The sequence below is a fragment of the Pleurodeles waltl genome, chromosome 5 (genome assembly GCF_031143425.1).
Source record: "Pleurodeles waltl isolate 20211129_DDA chromosome 5, aPleWal1.hap1.20221129, whole genome shotgun sequence".
NCBI classification, from domain to species: Eukaryota; Metazoa; Chordata; class Amphibia; order Caudata; family Salamandridae; genus Pleurodeles; species Pleurodeles waltl.
Genome location: NC_090444.1, coordinates 6,912,200 through 6,931,977, shown reverse-complemented (window position 1 = coordinate 6,931,977; position 19,778 = coordinate 6,912,200).

The window sequence follows — 19,778 nt, the reverse complement described above, 5'->3', positions numbered from 1 at the left end:
ACTGAAGCTCAAGAAGCAACAGCTGGATTTAGATAGACAATTTCTAGAGATAGAAAAAGAAAGACAGAAGCTGGGTTTAGATACCCATGGTGGCAGCAGCAGTATTCCCCATAGTCATCCTGTAAAAGAGCATGATTCCAGGAATCTGCACAAGATAGTTCCCCCTTATAAGGAGGGGGATGACATTAACAAGTGGTTTGCTGCACTTGAGAGGGCCTGTAAAGTTCAGGAGGTCCCTCAAAGGCAGTGGGCTGCTATCCTATGGCTATCATTTAGTGGTAAGGGTAGAGATAGACTCCTTACTGTGAAAGAAAGTGATGCCAACAATTTCACTATTCTTAAGAATGCACTCCTTGATGGTTATGGCTTAACCACTGAACAATACAGGATAAAGTTCAGAGAGACCAAAAGGGAGTCTTCACAAGACTGGGTTGATTTCATTGACCATTCAGTGAAGGCTTTGGAGGGGTGGTTACATGGCAGTAAAGTGACTGACTATGAAAGCCTGTACAACTTAATCCTGAGAGAGCATATTCTTAATAATTGTGTGTCACATTTGTTGCACCAGTACTTGGTAGACTCTGATCTGACCTCTCCCCAAGAATTGGGAAAGAAGGCAGACAAATGGGTCAGAACAAGAGTGAACAAAAAAGTTCATATAGGGGGTGACAAAGATGGCAAGAAGAAGGATGGTAAGCCTTCAGAGAAAGATGGTGAAAAATCTCAAGATAAGCAAGGGGATAAGGGTAAAACCAAAGATTCCACTTCAAATCTTTAAACACTCTTCAGGGGGTGGAGATAAAACACATTCTTCCTCTTCTTCTCAACCTACACAATTTAAAAAGCCTTGGTGCTTTGTGTGTAAAAATAGAGGCCATAGGCCAGGGGATAAGTCCTGTCCAGGTAAACCCCCTGAGCCTACCACCACTAATACATCAAGCTCTAGTGCCCCTAGCAGTAGTGGTACTAGTGGTGGGACTGCTGGCAACAGTCAAGCAAAGGGTGTAGTTGGGTTCACTTATGGGTCCATAGTAGAAACTGGGGTAATCAGTCCCAAGACAGTTTCTGTCACACCTAGTGGCATTGGCCTTGCCACACTGGCTGCTTGTCCCCTTACAATGAATAAGTACAGGCAGACAGTTTCAATAAATGGTGTTGAGGCCTTGGCCTACAGGGACACAGGTGCCAGTTTCACTTTGGTGACTGAAAACCTAGTGGCTCCTGAACAACACATCATTGGACAACAGTATAAAATTATTGATGTCCATAACTCCACTAAGTTTCTTCCCTTAGCTATAATTCAGTTTAGTTGGGGTGGAGTTACTGGCCCTAAGCAGGTGGTGGTATCACCTAGCTTACCTGTAGACTGTCTCTTAGGTAATGACCTAGAGGCCTCAGGTTGGGCTGATGTAGAGTTTTATGCCCATGCAGCCATGCTGGGCATCCCTGAGGAATTGTTCCTTCTCATTTCAAGTGAAATGAAAAAGCAAAGGAGAGAAGGCCTGAAAACTCAGGATCCCTCTCCATCAGCAGGTAAAAAGGGTATCACAGTATCCCCTAACCACCCTACCATTCAGGATACCATTCCTGTGGTGGGAGAAACCTCTCCTGGGGTGGCACCTGTTCCAAGGGAATCATCAGCTGGCGAAGCTGGACTCCCTGAGGTAAAAGTACCTCTCTGTGGGATAACTAACATTGGTGAGAAAAAGAGCACCATTTTAGTTAACATGGAGCATCCCTCCAACCCTCCCAGAGAAACTTTAGTGCAGAAACCCTGCACTGCCTCACAACACTTAGGACAGCATCCCTGCCCTAGTGTGGAGCTCATAGGACAGCATTCCTGCCCTGCTCCAACTCAAGAGAAACAGCATCCCTGTTCTCTCTTCCAGCCATATGGACAAAGTTTTTGCCCAGCTATGGCTTTTCTGAGACAGCATCCCTGTGAGAAAGTAGCCTCTTTCTAGCCTTGTTACCCCCACTTTTGGCCTGTTTGTGAGTGTATGTCAGGGTGTTTGTCACTGTTTTCACTGTCTCACTGGGATACTGATGGCTAGGCCCCAGTGCTCATAGTGAAAACACTATGTTTTCAGTATGTTTGTTATGTGTCACTGGGACCCTGCTGGTCAGGACCCCAGTGCTCATAAGTTTGTGGCCTATATGTATGTGTCACTGGGACCCTGTCACACAGGGCCCCAGTGCTCATAGGTGTGCATGTATGTGTTCCCTGTGTAGTGCCTAACTGTCTCACTGAGGCTCTGCTAACCAGAACCTCAGTGGTTATGCTCTCTCATTACTTTCAAATTGTCACTAACAGGCTAGTGACCAATTTTACCAATTTACATTGGCTTACTGGAACACCCTTATAATTCCCTAGTATATGGTACTGAGGTACCCAGGGTATTGAGGTTCCAGGAGATCCCTATGGGCTGCAGCATTTCTTTTGCCACCCATAGGGAGCTCTGACAATTCCTACACAGGCCTGCCACTGCAGCCTGAGTGAAATAATGCACACATTATTTCACAGCCATTTTCACTGCACTTAAGTAACTTATAAGTCACCTATATGTCTAACCTTTACCTGGTAAAGGTTAGGTGCAAAGTTACTTAGTGTGAGGGCACCCTGGCACTAGCCAAGGTGCCCCCACATTGTTCAGGGCAAATTCCCCGACTTTGTGAGTGCTGGAGACACCATTATATGCGTGCACTACACATAGGTCACTACCTATGTGTAGCTTCACAATGGTAACTCCGAATATGGCCATTTAACATGTCTAAGATCATGGAATTGCCCCCTCTATGCCATCCTGGCATAGTTGGCACAATTCCATGCTCCCAGTGGTCTGTAGCACAGACCCTGGTACTGCCAAACTGCCTTTTCTGGGGTTACACTGCAGCTGCTGCTGCTGCCAACCCCACAGACAGGCTTCTGCCCTCCTGGGGTCCAGCCAGCCCTGGCCCAGGATGGCAGAACAAAGGACTTCCTCAGAGAGGGGGTGTTACACCCTCTCCCTTTGGAAAATGGTGTGAAGGAAGGGGAGGAGTAGCCTCCCCCAGCCTCTGGAAATGCTTTGTTGAGCACAGAGGTGCCCAATTCTGCATAAGCCAGTTTGCACCGGTTCAGGGACCCCTCAGCCTTGCCTGGGCGTGAAACTGGACAAAGGAAAGGGGAGTGACCACTCCCCTGACCTGCACCTTCCCTGGGAGGTGCCCAGAGCTCCTCCAGTGTGCTCCAGACCTCTGCCATCTTGGAAACAGAGGTGCTGCTGGCACACTGGACTGCTCTGAGTGGCCAGTGCCCTCTGCTGACGTCAGAGACTCCTTCTGATAGGCTCCTTCAGGTGTTGCTAGCCTATCCTTTGTCCTAAGTAGCCAAACCCTCTTTTCTGGCTATTTAGGGTCTCTTTCTTTGGGGATTCCTTAGATAACGAATGTAAGAGCTCATCAGAGTTCCTCTGCATCTCTCTCTTCACCTTCTGCCAAGAAATCGACTGCTGACTGCGCTGGAAGCCTGCAAAACTGCAACAAAGTAGCTAAGACGACTACTGCAACATTGTAACGCCGCTCCTACTGCCTTCTCAACTGTTTTTCTTGGTGTGCATCCTGTGGGGGTAGTCTGCCTCCTCTCTGCATCAGAAGCTCCGAAGAAATCTCCCGAGGGTCGACGGAATCTTCCCCCTGCTAAAGCAGGCACCTAAAAGCTGCATCACGGTCCCTTGGGTCTCCTCTCACGACGACGAGCGAGGTCCCACGAATCCAGCAAGACTGTCCAAGTGACCCCCACGGTCCAGTGACTCTTCAGTCCAAGTTTGGTGGAGGTAAGTCCTTGCCTCTCCACGCCAGACTGCATTGTTGGTTTTTGCGACTTTTGCAACTTCTCCAGCTCCCGTGCACTTCCGGCGGAAATCCTTTGTGCACCCGGAAGCTGGGGTCCCCGGCACTCTAACCTGCATTGCACGACTTCCTAAGTTGTTCTCCGGCGACGTGGGACTCCTTTGTGTGACTTCAGGCAAGCACCGTTTCATGCATCCTTGTAGTGCCTGTTTGTGGCACTTCTCCGGATGCTACCTGCTGCTGTGAGGGCTCCTTGTCTTGCTCGACGTCCCCTCTACCTCCTGGTCCAATTTGCACCGTCCTGGTCCATCCTGGGCCACAGCAGCGACCAAAAACGCCAACCGCACGATTTGCAGCTAGCAAGGCTTGTTGGCGTCCATCCGGCGGGAAAACACTTCTGCACGACTCTACAAGGCGTGGGGGATCCATCCTCCAAAGGGGAAGTCTCTAGCCCTTGTCGTTTCTGCAGTATTCACAGTTCTTCAGCCTAGTAAGAGCTTCTTTGCACCAACAGTTGGCATTTCTTGGGCATCTGCCCATCTCCGACTTGCTTGTGACTTTTGGACTTGGTCCCCTTGTTCCACAGGTACCCTCAGTCAGGAATCCATCGTTGTTGCACTGCTGATTTGTGTTTTCCTTGCATTTTCCCTCTATCACGACTTCTGTGTCTTTAGGAGAACTTCAGTGCACTTTGCACTCACTTTTCAGGGTCTTGGGGTGGGGTATTTTTCTAACCCTTGCTATTTTCTAATAGTCCCAGCGACCCTCTACAAGGTCACATAGGTTTGGGGTCCATTCGTGATTCACATTCCACTTTTGGAGTATATGGTTTGTGTTGCCCCTATGTGCTCCCATTGCATCCTATTGTAATTTTACACTGTATGCACTGTTTTCTAAGACTATACTGCATATTTTTGGTATTGTGTACATATATCTTGTGTATATTTCTTATCCTCATAATGAGGGTACTCACTGAGATACTTTTGGCATATTGTCATAAAAATAAAGTACCTTTATTTTTAGTATAACTGTGTATTGTGTTTTCTTATGATATTGTGCATAATCATTTGTGGTACTGTAGTAGCTTCACACGTCTCCTAGTTCAGCCTAAGCTGCTCTGCTAAGCTACCATTATCTATCAGCCTAAGCTGCTAGACACCCTATACACTAATAAGGGATACCTGGGCCTGGTGCAAGGTGTAAGTACCCCTTGGTACTCACTACAAGCCATTCTCATTACACTTCTGTTTCTAGGCATGTCCCTCCCACCCACCCTGATGACAGAATGTTAGAAAGGGAGCTCAATAAATTGAGAGTGGAGACCTCCAGACTGAAGCTCAAGAAGCAACAGCTGGATTTAGATAGACAATTTCTAGAGATAGAAAAAGAAAGACAGAAGCTGGGTTTAGATACCCATGGTGGCAGCAGCAGTATTCCCCATAGTCATCCTGTAAAAGAGCATGATTCCAGGAATCTGCACAAGATAGTTCCCCCTTATAAGGAGGGGGATGACATTAACAAGTGGTTTGCTGCACTTGAGAGGGCCTGTAACGTTCAGGAGGTCCCTCAAAGGCAGTGGGCTGCTATCCTATGGCTATCATTTAGTGGTAAGGGTAGAGATAGACTCCTTACTGTGAAAGAAAGTGATGCCAACAATTTCACTATTCTTAAGAATGCACTCCTTGATGGTTATGGCTTAACCACTGAACAATACAGGATAAAGTTCAGAGAGACCAAAAGGGAGTCTTCACAAGACTGGGTTGATTTCATTGACCATTCAGTGAAGGCTTTGGAGGGGTGGTTACATGGCAGTAAAGTGACTGACTATGAAAGCCTGTACAACTTAATCCTGAGAGAGCATATTCTTAATAATTGTGTGTCACATTTGTTGCACCAGTACTTGGTAGACTCTGATCTGACCTCTCCCCAAGAATTGGGAAAGAAGGCAGACAAATGGGTCAGAACAAGAGTGAACAAAAAAGTTCATATAGGGGGTGACAAAGATGGCAAGAAGAAGGATGGTAAGCCTTCAGAGAAAGATGGTGAAAAATCTCAAGATAAGCAAGGGGATAAGGGTAAAACCAAAGATTCCACTTCAAATCTTTAAACACTCTTCAGGGGGTGGAGATAAAACACATTCTTCCTCTTCTTCTCAACCTACACAATTTAAAAAGCCTTGGTGCTTTGTGTGTAAAAATAGAGGCCATAGGCCAGGGGATAAGTCCTGTCAAGGTAAACCCCCTGAGCCTACCACCACTAATACATCAAGCTCTAGTGCCCCTAGCAGTAGTGGTACTAGTGGTGGGACTGCTGGCAACAGTCAAGCAAAGGGTGTAGTTGGGTTCACTTATGGGTCCATAGTAGAAACTGGGGTAATCAGTCCCAAGACAGTTTCTGTCACACCTAGTGGCATTGGCCTTGCCACACTGGCTGCTTGTCCCCTTACAATGAATAAGTACAGGCAGACAGTTTCAATAAATGGTGTTGAGGCCTTGGCCTACAGGGACACAGGTGCCAGTTTCACTTTGGTGACTGAAAACCTAGTGGCTCCTGAACAACACATCATTGGACAACAGTATAAAATTATTGATGTCCATAACTCCACTAAGTTTCTTCCCTTAGCTATAATTCAGTTTAGTTGGGGTGGAGTTACTGGCCCTAAGCAGGTGGTGGTATCACCTAGCTTACCTGTAGACTGTCTCTTAGGTAATGACCTAGAGGCCTCAGGTTGGGCTGATGTAGAGTTTTATGCCCATGCAGCCATGCTGGGCATCCCTGAGGAATTGTTCCCTCTCATTTCAAGTGAAATGAAAAAGCAAAGGAGAGAAGGCCTGAAAACTCAGGATCCCTCTCCATCAGCAGGTAAAAAGGGTATCACAGTATCCCCTAACCACCCTACCATTCAGGATACCATTCCTGTGGTGGGAGAAACCTCTCCTGGGGTGGCACCTGTTCCAAGGGAATCATCAGCTGGCGAAGCTGGACTCCCTGAGGTAAAAGTACCTCTCTGTGGGATAACTAACATTGGTGAGAAAAAGAGCACCATTTTAGTTAACATGGAGCATCCCTCCAACCCTCCCAGAGAAACTTTAGTGCAGAAACCCTGCACTGCCTCACAACACTTAGGACAGCATCCCTGCCCTAGTGTGGAGCTCATAGGACAGCATTCCTGCCCTGCTCCAACTCAAGAGAAACAGCATCCCTGTTCTCTCTTCCAGCCATATGGACAAAGTTTTTGCCCAGCTATGGCTTTTCTGAGACAGCATCCCTGTGAGAAAGTAGCCTCTTTCTAGCCTTGTTACCCCCACTTTTGGCCTGTTTGTGAGTGTATGTCAGGGTGTTTGTCACTGTTTTCACTGTCTCACTGGGATACTGATGGCTAGGCCCCAGTGCTCATAGTGAAAACACTATGTTTTCAGTATGTTTGTTATGTGTCACTGGGACCCTGCTGGTCAGGACCCCAGTGCTCATAAGTTTGTGGCCTATATGTATGTGTCACTGGGACCCTGTCACACAGGGCCCCAGTGCTCATAGGTGTGCATGTATGTGTTCCCTGTGTAGTGCCTAACTGTCTCACTGAGGCTCTGCTAACCAGAACCTCAGTGGTTATGCTCTCTCATTACTTTCAAATTGTCACTAACAGGCTAGTGACCAATTTTACCAATTTACATTGGCTTACTGGAACACCCTTATAATTCCCTAGTATATGGTACTGAGGTACCCAGGGTATTGAGGTTCCAGGAGATCCCTATGGGCTGCAGCATTTCTTTTGCCACCCATAGGGAGCTCTGACAATTCCTACACAGGCCTGCCACTGCAGCCTGAGTGAAATAATGCACACATTATTTCACAGCCATTTTCACTGCACTTAAGTAACTTATAAGTCACCTATATGTCTAACCTTTACCTGGTAAAGGTTAGGTGCAAAGTTACTTAGTGTGAGGGCACCCTGGCACTAGCCAAGGTGCCCCCACATTGTTCAGGGCAAATTCCCCGACTTTGTGAGTGCTGGAGACACCATTATATGCGTGCACTACACATAGGTCACTACCTATGTGTAGCTTCACAATGGTAACTCCGAATATGGCCATTTAACATGTCTAAGATCATGGAATTGCCCCCTCTATGCCATCCTGGCATAGTTGGCACAATTCCATGCTCCCAGTGGTCTGTAGCACAGACCCTGGTACTGCCAAACTGCCTTTTCTGGGGTTACACTGCAGCTGCTGCTGCTGCCAACCCCACAGACAGGCTTCTGCCCTCCTGGGGTCCAGCCAGCCCTGGCCCAGGATGGCAGAACAAAGGACTTCCTCAGAGAGGGGGTGTTACACCCTCTCCCTTTGGAAAATGGTGTGAAGGAAGGGGAGGAGTAGCCTCCCCCAGCCTCTGGAAATGCTTTGTTGAGCACAGAGGTGCCCAATTCTGCATAAGCCAGTTTGCACCGGTTCAGGGACCCCTCAGCCTTGCCTGGGCGTGAAACTGGACAAAGGAAAGGGGAGTGACCACTCCCCTGACCTGCACCTTCCCTGGGAGGTGCCCAGAGCTCCTCCAGTGTGCTCCAGACCTCTGCCATCTTGGAAACAGAGGTGCTGCTGGCACACTGGACTGCTCTGAGTGGCCAGTGCCCTCTGCTGACGTCAGAGACTCCTTCTGATAGGCTCCTTCAGGTGTTGCTAGCCTATCCTTTGTCCTAAGTAGCCAAACCCTCTTTTCTGGCTATTTAGGGTCTCTTTCTTTGGGGATTCCTTAGATAACGAATGTAAGAGCTCATCAGAGTTCCTCTGCATCTCTCTCTTCACCTTCTGCCAAGAAATCGACTGCTGACTGCGCTGGAAGCCTGCAAAACTGCAACAAAGTAGCTAAGACGACTACTGCAACATTGTAACGCCGCTCCTACTGCCTTCTCAACTGTTTTTCTTGGTGTGCATCCTGTGGGGGTAGTCTGCCTCCTCTCTGCATCAGAAGCTCCGAAGAAATCTCCCGAGGGTCGACGGAATCTTCCCCCTGCTAAAGCAGGCACCTAAAAGCTGCATCACGGTCCCTTGGGTCTCCTCTCACGACGACGAGCGAGGTCCCACGAATCCAGCAAGACTGTCCAAGTGACCCCCACGGTCCAGTGACTCTTCAGTCCAAGTTTGGTGGAGGTAAGTCCTTGCCTCTCCACGCCAGACTGCATTGTTGGTTTTTGCGACTTTTGCAACTTCTCCAGCTCCCGTGCACTTCCGGCGGAAATCCTTTGTGCACCCGGAAGCTGGGGTCCCCGGCACTCTAACCTGCATTGCACGACTTCCTAAGTTGTTCTCCGGCGACGTGGGACTCCTTTGTGTGACTTCAGGCAAGCACCGTTTCATGCATCCTTGTAGTGCCTGTTTCTGGCACTTCTCCGGATGCTACCTGCTGCTGTGAGGGCTCCTTGTCTTGCTCGACGTCCCCTCTACCTCCTGGTCCAATTTGCACCGTCCTGGTCCATCCTGGGCCACAGCAGCGTCCAAAAACGCCAACCGCACGATTTGCAGCTAGCAAGGCTTGTTGGCGTCCATCCGGCGGGAAAACACTTCTGCACGACTCTACAAGGCGTGGGGGATCCATCCTCCAAAGGGGAAGTCTCTAGCCCTTGTCGTTTCTGCAGTATTCACAGTTCTTCAGCCTAGTAAGAGCTTCTTTGCACCAACAGTTGGCATTTCTTGGGCATCTGCCCATCTCCGACTTGCTTGTGACTTTTGGACTTGGTCCCCTTGTTCCACAGGTACCCTCAGTCAGGAATCCATCGTTGTTGCACTGCTGATTTGTGTTTTCCTTGCATTTTCCCTCTATCACGACTTCTGTGTCTTTAGGAGAACTTCAGTGCACTTTGCACTCACTTTTCAGGGTCTTGGGGTGGGGTATTTTTCTAACCCTTGCTATTTTCTAATAGTCCCAGCGACCCTCTACAAGGTCACATAGGTTTGGGGTCCATTCGTGATTCACATTCCACTTTTGGAGTATATGGTTTGTGTTGCCCCTATGTGCTCCCATTGCATCCTATTGTAATTTTACACTGTATGCACTGTTTTCTAAGACTATACTGCATATTTTTGGTATTGTGTACATATATCTTGTGTATATTTCTTATCCTCATACTGAGGGTACTCACTGAGATACTTTTGGCATATTGTCATAAAAATAAAGTACCTTTATTTTTAGTATAACTGTGTATTGTGTTTTCTTATGATATTGTGCATAATCATTTGTGGTACTGTAGTAGCTTCACACGTCTCCTAGTTCAGCCTAAGCTGCTCTGCTAAGCTACCATTATCTATCAGCCTAAGCTGCTAGACACCCTATACACTAATAAGGGATACCTGGGCCTGGTGCAAGGTGTAAGTACCCCTTGGTACTCACTACAAGCCATTCTCATTACACTTCTGTTTCTAGGCATGTCCCTCCCACCCACCCTGATGACAGAATGTTAGAAAGGGAGCTCAATAAATTGAGAGTGGAGACCTCCAGACTGAAGCTCAAGAAGCAACAGCTGGATTTAGATAGACAATTTCTAGAGATAGAAAAAGAAAGACAGAAGCTGGGTTTAGATACCCATGGTGGCAGCAGCAGTATTCCCCATAGTCATCCTGTAAAAGAGCATGATTCCAGGAATCTGCACAAGATAGTTCCCCCTTATAAGGAGGGGGATGACATTAACAAGTGGTTTGCTGCACTTGAGAGGGCCTGTAACGTTCAGGAGGTCCCTCAAAGGCAGTGGGCTGCTATCCTATGGCTATCATTTAGTGGTAAGGGTAGAGATAGACTCCTTACTGTGAAAGAAAGTGATGCCAACAATTTCACTATTCTTAAGAATGCACTCCTTGATGGTTATGGCTTAACCACTGAACAATACAGGATAAAGTTCAGAGAGACCAAAAGGGAGTCTTCACAAGACTGGGTTGATTTCATTGACCATTCAGTGAAGGCTTTGGAGGGGTGGTTACATGGCAGTAAAGTGACTGACTATGAAAGCCTGTACAACTTAATCCTGAGAGAGCATATTCTTAATAATTGTGTGTCACATTTGTTGCACCAGTACTTGGTAGACTCTGATCTGACCTCTCCCCAGGAATTGGGAAAGAAGGCAGACAAATGGGTCAGAACAAGAGTGAACAAAAAAGTTCATATAGGGGGTGACAAAGATGGCAAGAAGAAGGATGGTAAGCCTTCAGAGAAAGATGGTGAAAAATCTCAAGATAAGCAAGGGGATAAGGGTAAAACCAAAGATTCCACTTCAAATCTTTAAACACTCTTCAGGGGGTGGAGATAAAACACATTCTTCCTCTTCTTCTCAACCTACACAATTTAAAAAGCCTTGGTGCTTTGTGTGTAAAAATAGAGGCCATAGGCCAGGGGATAAGTCCTGTCAAGGTAAACCCCCTGAGCCTACCACCACTAATACATCAAGCTCTAGTGCCCCTAGCAGTAGTGGTACTAGTGGTGGGACTGCTGGCAACAGTCAAGCAAAGGGTGTAGTTGGGTTCACTTATGGGTCCATAGTAGAAACTGGGGTAATCAGTCCCAAGACAGTTTCTGTCACACCTAGTGGCATTGGCCTTGCCACACTGGCTGCTTGTCCCCTTACAATGAATAAGTACAGGCAGACAGTTTCAATAAATGGTGTTGAGGCCTTGGCCTACAGGGACACAGGTGCCAGTTTCACTTTGGTGACTGAAAACCTAGTGGCTCCTGAACAACACATCATTGGACAACAGTATAAAATTATTGATGTCCATAACTCCACTAAGTTTCTTCCCTTAGCTATAATTCAGTTTAGTTGGGGTGGAGTTACTGGCCCTAAGCAGGTGGTGGTATCACCTAGCTTACCTGTAGACTGTCTCTTAGGTAATGACCTAGAGGCCTCAGGTTGGGCTGATGTAGAGTTTTATGCCCATGCAGCCATGCTGGGCATCCCTGAGGAATTGTTCCCTCTCATTTCAAGTGAAATGAAAAAGCAAAGGAGAGAAGGCCTGAAAACTCAGGATCCCTCTCCATCAGCAGGTAAAAAGGGTATCACAGTATCCCCTAACCACCCTACCATTCAGGATACCATTCCTGTGGTGGGAGAAACCTCTCCTGGGGTGGCACCTGTTCCAAGGGAATCATCAGCTGGCGAAGCTGGACTCCCTGAGGTAAAAGTACCTCTCTGTGGGATAACTAACATTGGTGAGAAAAAGAGCACCATTTTAGTTAACATGGAGCATCCCTCCAACCCTCCCAGAGAAACTTTAGTGCAGAAACCCTGCACTGCCTCACAACACTTAGGACAGCATCCCTGCCCTAGTGTGGAGCTCATAGGACAGCATTCCTGCCCTGCTCCAACTCAAGAGAAACAGCATCCCTGTTCTCTCTTCCAGCCATATGGACAAAGTTTTTGCCCAGCTATGGCTTTTCTGAGACAGCATCCCTGTGAGAAAGTAGCCTCTTTCTAGCCTTGTTACCCCCACTTTTGGCCTGTTTGTGAGTGTATGTCAGGGTGTTTGTCACTGTTTTCACTGTCTCACTGGGATACTGATGGCTAGGCCCCAGTGCTCATAGTGAAAACACTATGTTTTCAGTATGTTTGTTATGTGTCACTGGGACCCTGCTGGTCAGGACCCCAGTGCTCATAAGTTTGTGGCCTATATGTATGTGTCACTGGGACCCTGTCACACAGGGCCCCAGTGCTCATAGGTGTGCATGTATGTGTTCCCTGTGTAGTGCCTAACTGTCTCACTGAGGCTCTGCTAACCAGAACCTCAGTGGTTATGCTCTCTCATTACTTTCAAATTGTCACTAACAGGCTAGTGACCAATTTTACCAATTTACATTGGCTTACTGGAACACCCTTATAATTCCCTAGTATATGGTACTGAGGTACCCAGGGTATTGAGGTTCCAGGAGATCCCTATGGGCTGCAGCATTTCTTTTGCCACCCATAGGGAGCTCTGACAATTCCTACACAGGCCTGCCACTGCAGCCTGAGTGAAATAATGCACACATTATTTCACAGCCATTTTCACTGCACTTAAGTAACTTATAAGTCACCTATATGTCTAACCTTTACCTGGTAAAGGTTAGGTGCAAAGTTACTTAGTGTGAGGGCACCCTGGCACTAGCCAAGGTGCCCCCACATTGTTCAGGGCAAATTCCCCGACTTTGTGAGTGCTGGAGACACCATTATATGCGTGCACTACACATAGGTCACTACCTATGTGTAGCTTCACAATGGTAACTCCGAATATGGCCATTTAACATGTCTAAGATCATGGAATTGCCCCCTCTATGCCATCCTGGCATAGTTGGCACAATTCCATGCTCCCAGTGGTCTGTAACACAGACCCTGGTACTGCCAAACTGCCTTTTCTGGGGTTACACTGCAGCTGCTGCTGCTGCCAACCCCACAGACAGGCTTCTGCCCTCCTGGGGTCCAGCCAGCCCTGGCCCAGGATGGCAGAACAAAGGACTTCCTCAGAGAGGGGGTGTTACACCCTCTCCCTTTGGAAAATGGTGTGAAGGAAGGGGAGGAGTAGCCTCCCCCAGCCTCTGGAAATGCTTTGTTGAGCACAGAGGTGCCCAATTCTGCATAAGCCAGTTTGCACCGGTTCAGGGACCCCTCAGCCTTGCCTGGGCGTGAAACTGGACAAAGGAAAGGGGAGTGACCACTCCCCTGACCTGCACCTTCCCTGGGAGGTGCCCAGAGCTCCTCCAGTGTGCTCCAGACCTCTGCCATCTTGGAAACAGAGGTGCTGCTGGCACACTGGACTGCTCTGAGTGGCCAGTGCCCTCTGCTGACGTCAGAGACTCCTTCTGATAGGCTCCTTCAGGTGTTGCTAGCCTATCCTTTGTCCTAAGTAGCCAAACCCTCTTTTCTGGCTATTTAGGGTCTCTTTCTTTGGGGATTCCTTAGATAACGAATGTAAGAGCTCATCAGAGTTCCTCTGCATCTCTCTCTTCACCTTCTGCCAAGAAATCGACTGCTGACTGCGCTGGAAGCCTGCAAAACTGCAACAAAGTAGCTAAGACGACTACTGCAACATTGTAACGCCGCTCCTACTGCCTTCTCAACTGTTTTTCTTGGTGTGCATCCTGTGGGGGTAGTCTGCCTCCTCTCTGCATCAGAAGCTCCGAAGAAATCTCCCGAGGGTCGACGGAATCTTCCCCCTGCTAAAGCAGGCACCTAAAAGCTGCATCACGGTCCCTTGGGTCTCCTCTCACGATGACGAGCGAGGTCCCACGAATCCAGCAAGACTGTCCAAGTGACCCCCACGGTCCAGTGACTCTTCAGTCCAAGTTTGGTGGAGGTAAGTCCTTGCCTCCCCACGCCAGACTGCATTGTTGGTTTTTGTGACTTTTGCAACTTCTCCAGCTCCCGTGCACTTCCGGCGGAAATCCTTTGTGCACCCGGAAGCTGGGGTCCCCGGCACTCTAACCTGCATTGCACGACTTCCTAAGTTGTTCTCCGGCGACGTGGGACTCCTTTGTGTGACTTCAGGCGTGCACCGTTTCATGCATCCTTGTAGTGCCTGTTTCTGGCACTTCTCAGGATCCTATCTGCTGCTGTGAGGGCTCCTTGTCTTGCTCGACGTCCCCTCTACCTCCTGGTCCAATTTGCACCGTCCTGGTCCATCCTGGGCCACAGCAGCGTCCAAAAACGCCAACCGCACGATTTGCAGCTAGCAAGGCTTGTTGGCGTTCATCCGGCGGGAAAACACTTCTGCACGACTCTACAAGGCGTGGGGGATCCATCCTCCAAAGGGGAAGTCTCTAGCCCTTGTCGTTTTTGCAGTATTCACAGTTCTTCAGCCTAGTAAGAGCTTCTTTGCACCAACAGTTGGCATTTCTTGGGCATCTGCCCATCTCCGACTTGCTTGTGACTTTTGGACTTGGTCCCCTTGTTCCACAGGTACCCTCAGTCAGGAATCCATCGTTGTTGCACTGCTGATTTGTGTTTTCCTTGCATTTTCCCTCTATCACGACTTCTCTGTCTTTAGGGGAACTTCAGTGCACTTTGCACTCACTTTTCAGGGTCTTGGGGTGGGGTATTTTTCTAACCCTTGCTATTTTCTAATAGTCCCAGCGACCCTCTACAAGGTCACATAGGTTTGGGGTCCATTCGTGATTCACATTCCACTTTTGGAGTATATGGTTTGTGTTGCCCCTATCCCTATGTGCTCCCATTGCATCCTATTGTAATTTTACACTGTATGCACTGTTTTCTAAGACTATACTGCATATTTTTGGTATTGTGTACATATATCTTGTGTATATTTCTTATCCTCATACTGAGGGTACTCACTGAGATACTTTTGGCATATTGTCATAAAAATAAAGTACCTTTATTTTTAGTATAACTGTGTATTGTGTTTTCTTATGATATTGTGCATAATCATTTGTGGTACTGTAGTAGCTTCACACGTCTCCTAGTTCAGCCTAAGCTGCTCTGCTAAGCTACCATTATCTATCAGCCTAAGCTGCTAGACACCCTATACACTAATAAGGGATACCTGGGCCTGGTGCAAGGTGTAAGTACCCCTTGGTACTCACTACAAGCCATTCTCATTACACTTCTGTTTCTAGGCATGTCCCTCCCACCCACCCTGATGACAGAATGTTAGAAAGGGAGCTCAATAAATTGAGAGTGGAGACCTCCAGACTGAAGCTCAAGAAGCAACAGCTGGATTTAGATAGACAATTTCTAGAGATAGAAAAAGAAAGACAGAAGCTGGGTTTAGATACCCATGGTGGCAGTAGCAGTATTCCCCATAGTCATCCTGTAAAAGAGCATGATTCCAGGAATCTGCACAAGATAGTTCCCCCTTATAAGGAGGGGGATGACATTAACAAGTGGTTTGCTGCACTTGAGAGGGCCTGTAAAGTTCAGGAGGTCCCTCAAAGGCAGTGGGCTGCTATCCTATGGCTATCATTTAGTGGTAAGGGTAGAGATAGACTCCTTACTGTGAAAGAAAGTGATGCCAACAATTTCACTATTCTTAAGAATGCACTCCTTGATGGTTATGGCTTAACCACTGAACAATACAGGATAAAGTTCAGAGAGACCAAAAGGGAGTCTTCACAAGACTGGGTTGATTTCATTGACCATTCAGTGAAGGCTTTGGAGGGGTGGTTACATGGCAGTAAAGTGACTGACTATGAAAGCCTGTACAACTTAATCCTGAGAGAGCATATTCTTAATAATTGTGTGTCACATTTGTTGCACCAGTACTTGGTAGACTCTGATCTGACCTCTCCCCAAGAATTGGGAAAGAAGGCAGACAAATGGGTCAGAACAAGAGTGAACAAAAAAGTTCATATAGGGGGTGACAAAGATGGCAAGAAGAAGGATGGTAAGCCTTCAGAGAAAGATGGTGAAAAATCTCAAGATAAGCAAGGGGATAAGGGTAAAACCAAAGATTCCACTTCAAATCTTTAAACACTCTTCAGGGGGTGTAGATAAAACACATTCTTCCTCTTCTTCTCAACCTACACAATTTAAAAAGCCTTGGTGCTTTGTGTGTAAAAATAGAGGCCATAGGCCAGGGGATAAGTCCTGTCCAGGTAAACCCCCTGAGCCTACCACCACTAATACATCAAGCTCTAGTGCCCCTAGCAGTAGTGGTACTAGTGGTGGGACTGCTGGCAACAGTCAAGCAAAGGGTGTAGTTGGGTTCACTTATGGGTCCATAGTAGAAACTGGGGTAATCAGTCCCAAGACAGTTTCTGTCACACCTAGTGGCATTGGCCTTGCCACACTGGCTGCTTGTCCCCTTACAATGAATAAGTACAGGCAGACAGTTTCAATAAATGGTGTTGAGGCCTTGGCCTACAGGGACACAGGTGCCAGTTTCACTTTGGTGACTGAAAACCTAGTGGCTCCTGAACAACACATCATTGGACAACAGTATACAATTATTGATGTCCATAACTCCACTAAGATTCTTCCCTTAGCTATAATTCAGTTTAGTTGGGGTGGAGTTACTGGCCCTAAGCAGGTGGTGGTATCACCTAGCTTACCTGTAGACTGTCTCTTAGGTAATGACCTAGAGGCCTCAGGTTGGGCTGATGTAGAGTTTTATGCCCATGCAGCCATGCTGGGCATCCCTGAGGAATTGTTCCCTCTCATTTCAAGTGAAATGAAAAAGCAAAGGAGAGAAGGCCTGAAAACTCAGGATCCCTCTCCATCAGCAGGTAAAAAGGGTATCACAGTATCCCCTAACCACCCTACCATTCAGGATACCATTCCTGTGGTGGGAGAAACCTCTCCTGGGGTGGCACCTGTTCCAAGGGAATCATCAGCTGGCGAAGCTGGACTCCCTGAGGTAAAAGTACCTCTCTGTGGGATAACTAACATTGGTGAGAAAAACAGCACCATTTTAGTTAACATGGAGCATCCCTCCAACCCTCCCAGAGAAACTTTAGTGCAGAAACCCTGCACTGCCTCACAACACTTAGGACAGCATCCCTGCCCTAGTGTGGAGCTCATAGGACAGCATTCCTGCCCTGCTCCAACTCAAGAGAAACAGCATCCCTGTTCTCTCTTCCAGCCATATGGACAAAGTTTTTGCCCAGCTATGGCTTTTCTGAGACAGCATCCCTGTGAGAAAGTAGCCTCTTTCTAGCCTTGTTACCCCCACTTTTGGCCTGTTTGTGAGTGTATGTCAGGGTGTTTGTCACTGTTTTCACTGTCTCACTGGGATACTGATGGCTAGGCCCCAGTGCTCATAGTGAAAACACTATGTTTTCAGTATGTTTGTTATGTGTCACTGGGACCCTGCTGGTCAGGACCCCAGTGCTCATAAGTTTGTGGCCTATATGTATGTGTCACTGGGACCCCGTCACACAGGGCCCCAGTGCTCATAGGTGTGCATGTATGTGTTCCCTGTGTAGTGCCTAACTGTCTCACTGAGGCTCTGCTAACCAGAACCTCAGTGGTTATGCTCTCTCATTACTTTCAAATTGTCACTAACAGGCTAGTGACCAATTTTACCAATTTACATTGGCTTACTGGAACACCCTTATAATTCCCTAGTATATGGTACTGAGGTACCCAGGGTATTGAGGTTCCAGGAGATCCCTATGGGCTGCAGCATTTCTTTTGCCACCCATAGGGAGCTCTGACAATTCCTACACAGGCCTGCCACTGCAGCCTGAGTGAAATAATGCACACATTATTTCACAGCCATTTTCACTGCACTTAAGTAACTTATAAGTCACCTATATGTCTAACCTTTACCTGGTAAAGGTTAGGTGCAAAGTTACTTAGTGTGAGGGCACCCTGGCACTAGCCAAGGTGCCCCCACATTGTTCAGGGCAAATTCCCCGACTTTGTGAGTGCTGGAGACACCATTATATGCGTGCACTACACATAGGTCACTACCTATGTGTAGCTTCACAATGGTAACTCCGAATATGGCCATTTAACATGTCTAAGATCATGGAATTGCCCCCTCTATGCCATCCTGGCATAGTTGGCACAATTCCATGCTCCCAGTGGTCTGTAGCACAGACCCTGGTACTGCCAAACTGCCTTTTCTGGGGTTACACTGCAGCTGCTGCTGCTGCCAACCCCACAGACAGGCTTCTGCCCTCCTGGGGTCCAGCCAGCCCTGGCCCAGGATGGCAGAACAAAGGACTTCCTCAGAGAGGGGGTGTTACACCCTCTCCCTTTGGAAAATGGTGTGAAGGAAGGGGAGGAGTAGCCTCCCCCAGCCTCTGGAAATGCTTTGTTGAGCACAGAGGTGCCCAATTCTGCATAAGCCAGTTTGCACCGGTTCAGGGACCCCTCAGCCTTGCCTGGGCGTGAAACTGGACAAAGGAAAGGGGAGTGACCACTCCCCTGACCTGCACCTTCCCTGGGAGGTGCCCAGAGCTCCTCCAGTGTGCTCCAGACCTCTGCCATCTTGGAAACAGAGGTGCTGCTGGCACACTGGACTGCTCTGAGTGGCCAGTGCCCTCTGCTGACGTCAGAGACTCCTTCTGATAGGCTCCTTCAGGTGTTGCTAGCCTATCCTTTGTCCTAAGTAGCCAAACCCTCTTTTCTGGCTATTTAGGGTCTCTTTCTTTGGGGATTCCTTAGATAACGAATGTAAGAGCTCATCAGAGTTCCTCTGCATCTCTCTCTTCACCTTCTGCCAAGAAATCGACTGCTGACTGCGCTGGAAGCCTGCAAAACTGCAACAAAGTAGCTAAGACGACTACTGCAACATTGTAACGCCGCTCCTACTGCCTTCTCAACTGTTTTTCTTGGTGTGCATCCTGTGGGGGTAGTCTGCCTCCTCTCTGCATCAGAAGCTCCGAAGAAATCTCCCGAGGGTCGACGGAATCTTCCCCCTGCTAAAGCAGGCACCTAAAAGCTGCATCACGGTCCCTTGGGTCTCCTCTCACGACGACGAGCGAGGTCCCACGAATCCAGCAAGACTGTCCAAGTGACCCCCACGGTCCAGTGACTCTTCAGTCCAAGTTTGGTGGAGGTAAGTCCTTGCCTCCCCACGCCAGACTGCATTGTTGGTTTTTGCGACTTTTGCAACTTCTCCAGCTCCCGTGCACTTCCGGCGGAAATCCTTTGTGCACCCGGAAGCTGGGGTCCCCGGCACTCTAACCTGCATTGCACGACTTCCTAAGTTGTTCTCCGGCGACGTGGGACTCCTTTGTGTGACTTCAGGCGAGCACCGTTTCACGCATCCTTGTAGTGCCTGTTTCTGGCACTTCTCCGGATGCTACCTGCTGCTGTGAGGGCTCCTTGTCTTGCTCGACGTCCCCTCTACCTCCTGGTCCAATTTGCACCGTCCTGGTCCATCCTGGGCCACAGCAGCGTCCAAAAACGCCAACCACACGATTTGCAACTAGCAAGGCTTGTTGGCGTCCATCCGGCGGGAAAACACTTCTGCACGACTCTCCAAGGCGTGGGGGATCCATCCTCCAAAGGGGAAGTCTCTAGCCCTTGTTGT